This window comes from Orycteropus afer, unplaced genomic scaffold (assembly GCF_000298275.1).
Source record: "Orycteropus afer afer isolate SDZICR_OR568_19922 unplaced genomic scaffold, OryAfe1.0 scaffold00124, whole genome shotgun sequence".
Classification (NCBI taxonomy): domain Eukaryota; kingdom Metazoa; phylum Chordata; class Mammalia; order Tubulidentata; family Orycteropodidae; genus Orycteropus; species Orycteropus afer.
In genome coordinates, this window is record NW_006921711.1 from 1,903,363 (window position 1) to 1,911,366 (window position 8,004).

At 38.8% G+C, this 8,004-nt stretch overlaps 1 pseudogene; it reads right to left on the reverse strand.

The window, feature by feature from the left end:
* Nucleotides 1-916: 916 nt before the first annotated feature.
* LOC103200004 lies at nucleotides 917-2,087 on the reverse strand (annotated as a pseudogene).
* Between the last annotated feature and the right edge of the window lie 5,917 nt (nucleotides 2,088-8,004).

Sequence of the window (8,004 nt, forward strand, 5' to 3'; positions counted from 1 at the left end):
CTGATTTCTCTTTGTTTCTAACTTTTTCATTCCAATCATCAGTAATAATCAACATGTCTTCATTGCATGTTTAGTCAACATCAGACTGCAGAAGTTGGTAAAAATCTTGAATTTCCTCATCTTTGACTTTGGTGGTTAGTGCATAAATTTGATAATAGTAATATTAATTGGTCTTCCTTGTAGGTGTATGGATATATCCTATCACTGACAGCACTGTACTTCAGGATACATTTTGAAACATTCTTTGTGATAATAATTGCCACATCTTTCCTCTTTAATTTGTCATTCCTGGCATGGTAGATCATATGGTTGTCTGATTCAAAATAGCCAAAACCAATCCATTTCTGCTCATTAATGCCTAGGATATTGATCTTTACACATTCCATTTCATTTTTTTTTAATTTTTGCATTGTTTCCTCCCCTTTCATCTCTGGTAACCAACAAGGAAATTTTCCTTCCATACATAAGTCATTTCTTGACTTTTTTTTTTTTTTTTTTTTTGGCAGTACAAATACAACTTTAATTCATGAAGTAATTATTATTTTTTAACTATAAAACTAATATGTAGTCTTAAATCTCATGTTGAAAAATTATCAGCTTAAAACAGTGATTTACAAAGTGGTTAGTTATGATTAAACCTTTTCTATTATATTGTCTAATTAACATTAAATTAGGGTCAATTGTCTTTCATTTATTTTTATAAATATGTTCGCTGAATTCAGTGGAAAGGCTGTAATGTTCTTATTTACAAAATGAAAAAATAGTCAAAATTAGATAGACAATTTGAATGCCTGTACAAAAATCAGTTTGTAAGCTGCATCCTGTCACTTGTGGAAGCCCTGTGAGTCTTGAGACTGAGGGCATTAAACAGCACTGGGAGAAATTCTACTTAGTTTATCTTTATAATACTTTGTGTTTATTGCATCACCACACTTGAGTATTGAGCTTTTGGTATTTCCTCTGTTTCAGTCTGAATTTCCTTTGTTGTCTTTCTCTCTTCTGATGCACCAGTGCATGTGTCCATTCCAAGGTACTGTGCAAAGACAGGCAACATTTTTGTAGATGGCAATAGTTTCATGCTCTGTTGTTGTTGTTGTTATTATGTGCCCTTGAGTTGGACCTGACTCATAGTGACCCCTCCTTGGGTTTCTGAGGCGATATCACTATGGAAGTAGATTGCCCCAACTTCCTTCCAAGGAGTGGCTGGTGGGTTTGAACCACCAGCCTTCTGGTTAGCAGTCAAGTGCCTTAGGCACTATGCTACCAGAGCTTGTAATGTAGAATATTATAGAATATACAAATATTTGGGAAATGTTATGTAAAGTTCTTCCTCTAAAATAGCTTTTACCATCTTTTGGGCCACAAACTCCACATCCAATAAAGGTAATAGAAATGGGTACTTGGTTATACAACCCTCAAACATTGTAGTTTTCATGAAATATGGGTTAATGATGGTAGTTTTAGCTTCACTTTTCCTTTGCAAACTTAGTTCAAAGATTCTGCAATACCACAGGCTGTGAACTTACTTGCAGAATAATCTGACAGTCTATTAGTGCCACATAGTCCTGCTGCACTTGAAATACACACCAAGTGACCATGGTTAGCTGCAGTTATGGCAGGAAGGAAGGCCTTATAAGTCCAGAAATGAGACAAAGCATTTAAAAGAAATGACTTTTCTACCCTATTATCTGGAATATCAAGGAATTGTTTTCCTGTCATGATTCCGGCATTGTTAATGAGGGTGGTACCATCACAACTTCTTTTATAACCTGCTTAGCAACACTGTAGACCTCTTGCCTGTTGCTACAGTTACGTGTAGGCAAATACTTTTATACTACCATTTTCCTTCACTAGTCTACTTGTTTTCAGACTGCCTTCTTCATTAATGTCCCATAGGACTAAAATGGCTCCAAGACCAGCAAATTTTATGGCTAATTGTTTCCCAAGTCCACTTCCAGCTCCCGTTATAAGTACAGTTTCTCCAGCAACACTCTTTTTTCTCTTGGGAATTATCTTATAAACCAAAGATTCAAAAAGAAATATAGAAATTTTCCTCCAAAATTTAAAGTGTCCAGAATTGCTTCCATGTTGGTTGACTGAAGAATAGTATGCTAGTTTTGGAGGTTAGAAGTTTGAAGTCAACATGTCAATAGGACTGTGTCCTCTCCAAATGTTCCAAGGGAAGATCTTCCCTTGCCACTCCCCACTTCTGGTAGCTCCAGGTGTTCTTTGGCTTGTGGCAGCAAAATTCCAGTCATTGCCTCCATCTCCACATGACTGTCTTCTCTCCTTGACTTTTTAAGATAATAAACTAATACAATATTTGTCCATCTATGATTGACTTATTTCACTCAGCATAATGTCCTCTAAGTTCATCCACTTACGCAATGTTTCATTAATTCTACATTATTCTTTAGTGCTGCATAGCATTCCATTGTATGTATGTACCATAGTTTGGTTATCCATTCTTCTGTTGATGGGCACCTAGGTTGTTTCCATCTTTTTGCTGCAATGAGCTGCAATGAGCATGGGTGTGCATGTATCTGTTCTTACTGTGGCTCTCACTTCTTTAGGATATATACCTAGTAATGGGATTCCTGGATCAAATGGTATTTCTAATTCCATTTTTTTTAGCACTATATTTATTTGTTTGTTTGTTTGTTTATGCATTTTATTGTGCTTCAGGTGCAAGTTTACTGAGCAGAGTTTGTTTTACATTCAACATTTTATTTACATTTTGTTTCACTCCCCATTTACCATCCCCAACCCTAACTCAGTCTCCTCCCCTCTGTGCCCAGTAACCGCTCCCCATGCCCCTTATCGTTATGCACTCCTGTGCGTCCTTCATTTCCTCTGTGTGAATGTTGCCCCTCTGGTGCCCCGTGGCCAGTTGCTCCAAGGGATGCATCTCCATAGGGTATGTGGGTGCGTCAATCTGGATTGAGTGGTCTGCATGTACATCTTGTTTACTATTGGGCTGAGGGCCAGCCCCTGGGAGTGAGTTTTATTCCAGGCCCAGAATATATCCTAGGACCAGTAATGGGGGTCTCGCCAGACTCCATCTGACCAGTAATTCTGGTCATTATTGTGTTTTTGGATTTTGCTCCATGTTTTTCCTCCCACTTTATCCAGGATGTCCAGTTTTGATCCTTTCCTGAGTGGTTGGCATTGGTAGGTGGGACTAGTTCTTCTGGTCTTGAGGTCCACCATGTTCTAGGGCTGATTTCTTCCAAATGTCCTTGATTTTTTGCACTCTTCTTCACTTCTGATGATAGGAGACCATTAGCTTCATCTTAGATGGCTGCTTGAAAGCTTTTAAGACCCTAGTCACTACTCACCAATGTAGGATGAAAACCAGATTTTTATGTATTTTGTTGTGCCTATTGAGTCTGGTGTCCCCCAGTACTATGGTCCTGAGTTAGTTGATCCATTGGATCTCTCTCTCACAATGTCTGGCTGTCTGTGAGGGATTACTCTATGTCTGTCTTCTGTAAAAATTGTGGGTATTTTGTATCACTGGTAGCTGTGCAAGATTAGCCTCAGCTGAATCTGTCCTTGGTCTAAAGTACAATCCTGTTCATTGATCCCCTTCTGATATTCTCAGATGTTTAGTGTTTATCTGTAGCCTAGTGTTTGGTGTTGATGGTAATGCAGTATCATGGATACACTGGTTGGTATTAGCGTCTGTCATCTATATCTTATGTGCATAATTAATTCAGTGTCGTCCCTTTTCCTAATGTTCTCATGATGGTCACAGATTCTTTCTGTATCAACCTTCCTCTAATTCCAGTTTTTTAAGAAATTGCCGTACTGCTTTCCACAGTAGTTGTATTATTTGACAGTCCCACCAGCAGTGTGTGAGAGTCCCAATCTTTCCACATTCTCACCAGCATTGTTATTTTCTGTCTTATTGAACTTTGCTATTAGTGCTGGGGTGAGATGGTATCTCATTGTTGTTTTGATTTGTGTCTAGTGACTAATGATCATGAACATTTCTTCATGTGTTTGTTGGCTGCTTGAATATCCTATTTGTTGAAGTGTTTATTCATATCTTCTGCCCATTTTTTAATCAGATTGTTTGTCTTTTTAGGGTTGAGGTGTTGTAGTTTCCTGTAAATTTTAAAGATAAGTTCCTTGACAGATATGTCATTGACAAGTACTTTTTGCCAATCTGTAGGTTCTCTTTTGACTCTTTTGGAGATCTTTTGAAACATATAAAAATTTAATTTTTAGAAGGTCCCAGTCATCTAGTTTATCTTCTGGTGTTTGTGCATTTTGGGTTATGCTTGACAGTCAATTTATGCCATAAATGAGAGCTCCTAAATTTGCCCCTAGGAGTCTGGTAGTGTCGTGCCTAAGTCATTTGACTACTAACCAGAAAGCTGGTGGCTCAAATCCACCAGCCACTCCTCGGAAGGAAGATTGGGCACTCTCCTTCTGTAGAGATACTGCCTAAGAAACCCAAGGATGGGTCGCTAAGAGTCAAATAGACTTGATGGCAGTAAGTTTGGTTTTTTAAATTTGCCCCTATTTTTTCCTTGAGGAACCCTATAGTTTTAGGTTTCACATATAAGTCTTTGATCCATCTGGAGTTAGTTTTTGTGTATGTTGTGAGGTATGAATCTTGTTTCATTTTTCTGCAAATGGATATCCAGTTTTCCCAGCACCATTTGTTAAAGAGACCTGTGTAACAGATTTCAGCCCTTTGTCCAAAAATCAGCTGACTGTAGGTCGATGGATCTACTTCTGGGTTCTCAATTCTGTTCCACTGGTCTATGTGTCTCTTGTACCAATACCAGACTGTTTTGACTATTGTGCCTGTATAGTAGGTTTTGAGATCTGGGAGTGTGAGACCTCATACTTTGTTCTTCTTCAATAGTGCTTTGCTTATTCAAAGTCTCTTTCCTTTCTATATAAAATTAGTGATTGGTTTTTCCCTATCCTTAAAGAATGTTGATGGGATCAGGATTTGGATTGCACTGAATAGATAGATTGCTTTGGATAGTATTGACATTTACACAACGTTCAATCTTCCTATCCACGAGCATGGTATGTTCTTCCATTTACATAGATCTCTTATGGTTTCTTGGACTAATGTTTTGTAGTTTTCTTTGTACAGTTTTCTTGTGTCCCTAGTGAGACACAGCTTTCCCCAGGAAAGCAGGGGAAAGAGAAGCGAGAGGTGACAACAGAGCAGAGCAGCAGCCAGGCATCCAGGTAAGGGGAGGGAGGGACCCACCAACCAGGAAAGTGGGGGAAAGAGAAGCCAGGGGGACTATAGAGCAGAGCAGTGCAGTGCCAGGAATCCAGGTAAGGGGAAGGCAGAGAGGTTTCAAACAGCTAAGTGAGACAAACTTGTCTGTCAGTTTGTCTTACTATTGTGGCTAGTGTGTTGCTATGAGGCTTGAGGCTGTGCCACCAGTGTTTCAAGTGCTGGCAGGGTTGCACATGGTGCACAGGTTTCAATGCAGCTTACAGACAGAGACAGACTAGGAACAAGGAAAAGGCCACACACTTCTCAAAGAATTGGCCAGGGAAAACCTTATGAATAGCAAAGGAGCACTGTCTGACACATTACTGGGCAACTTTATGAATAGCCTGGAAACATTATCCAATACAGTGAAGGAGGACAAGCCCCTTAGGTCAGAAGGCTTTCAAAATATGACTAGGAAAGAGCTGCATCATCAGAGTAGAGCCAACCTTAGTGAAATGGATAAAGGAAAGCTTTAAAGACCTCCATTTGCTGATATGGCACAACTCAAATTGAGGAGAAACAGCTGCAAATATCCATTAATAATAGGAACATGGAATGTACAAAGTATGAATCTAGGAAAATTCAAAGTTGTCAAAAATGAGGTGGAACACAGTAAGATAGATATCCTAGGCATTATTGAGCTGAAATGGACAATTTTGACCATTTTGAATCAGACAAACATATGATCTACTATGCTGGGATTGACAATTTAAAAAGGGATGGCGTGGCATTCATCATCACAAAGGATGTTTCAAGATCTGTCCTGAAGTATAATGCTGTCCGTGATAGGATAATATCCATATGCCTACAAAGAAGACCAGTTAATATGACTCTTATTCAAATTTATGCACCAACTACCAAAGCCAAAGATGAGGAAATTCAAGATTTTTATGAACTTATGCAGTCTGAAATTGAACAAACTTGCAATCAAGATGTGTTAATTATCACTGTGACTAGAATGCAAAAATTGGAAACAAAGAAGACTCACCAGTAGCTGGACAATTTGGCCTTGGTGACAGAAATAATGTTGGAGATCACTTGATAGAATTTTGCAAGACCTATGACTAATTCATTGCAAATATCTTTTTTCAACAACACAAACGGTGGCTATACACATGGACTTCACTAGATGGAGTACACAGGAATCAGATTGACTACATCTGTGGCAAGAAGCAATGGAAGAGCTCAATATCTTCAGCCAAAACCAGTCCAGGAGATGATTGTGGAACAGACCATCAACTGCTCATATGCAAGTTCAAGTTGAAGTTGAAGACAATTAAAATAGGTCCATGAGAATCAAAATATGACCTTAACTATATCTCTCCTGAATTTAGAGACCATCTAAAGAGTATATTTGGTGCATTGAACACCGATGACCGGAAACCAGAAGAATTGTGGGATGACATTAAGAACATCATCCATGAAGAAAGCAAGAGGTCATTAAAAAGGCTAGAAGACAAGACCAAAATGGATGTCACAAGAGACTGAAATTTGCCTTTGAGTGGAGAGTAGCTAATGCAAATGGAAGAAATGACAAGATAAAAGAGCTGAACAAATTTCAAAGAGCAGCTCAAGGCAAAGCCAAGTACTATAATGAAATGTGCAGAGACCTGGAGATAGAAAACCAACAGGGAAGAATGCACTCAGCATTTCTCAAGCTGAAAGAACCGAGGAAAAAAAATTAAGCCTCACTTTGCAATACTGAAAGATTCTATGGGCAAAATATTGAATGATGCAGGAAGCATCAAAAGAAGATGGAAGGAATACACAGAGTCACTAACCAAAAAAGAACCAGATAATCTTCATCCATTTCAGGAGGTGGCATATGATCAAGAACCAATGGTATTGAAAGCAGAAGTCGAAGCTGCACTGAAGAAATTGGCTAAGAACAAGGCTCCAGGAATTGACAGAATACCCATTGAGATGTTTCAACAAACAGATACCCCACTGGAGACACTCACTTAGCTATGCCAGGAGATTTGGTAGAGAGCTACCTGGTCAACTGACTGGAAGAGATTCATATTTGTACCCATTCCAAAGAAAGGTGATCCCACAGAATGTGGAAATAATCGAACAATATCATTAATATTGCATGTAAGCAAAATCTTACTAAAGATAATTCAAAAACGGTTGCAGCAGTATATTGACAGAGAACTTCCAGAAGTGCAAGCTGGTTTCAGAAAAGGACATGGAATGAGGAATATCATTGCTGATGTCAGATGGATCTTAGCTAAAAGCAAAGAATACCTGAAAGATGTTTACTTGTGTTTTATTGACTATGCAAAAGCATTTGTGTGGATCTTAACAAATTGTGTATAACATTGAGAAGAATGGGAATTCCAGAACACTTAATTGTACTCATGAGGAACCTATACATAGACAAGGAGTCTGTTGTTCAAACAGAACAAGGGGATACTGCATGGTTTAAAATTGGGAAGGGAGTGTGTCAGGGATGTATCCTTTCACCACGCTTAATAAATCTATATGTTGTTGTTGTTGTTATGTTACGGACCCGACTCATAGCGACCCCTCCTTGGGTTTCCAAGGCAGTATCACTATGGAAGTAGATTGCTCAACCTTCCTTCTGAGGAGTGGTTGGTGGGTTTGAACCGTCAGCCTTCTGCTTAGCAGTCAAGTGCCTTAGGCACTATGCTATCTATATAGTGAGCAAATAATCTGAGAAACTGGACTATATGAAGAAGGACATTGCATCAGGATTGGAGAAAGGCTCATTAACAACTTGCGATATG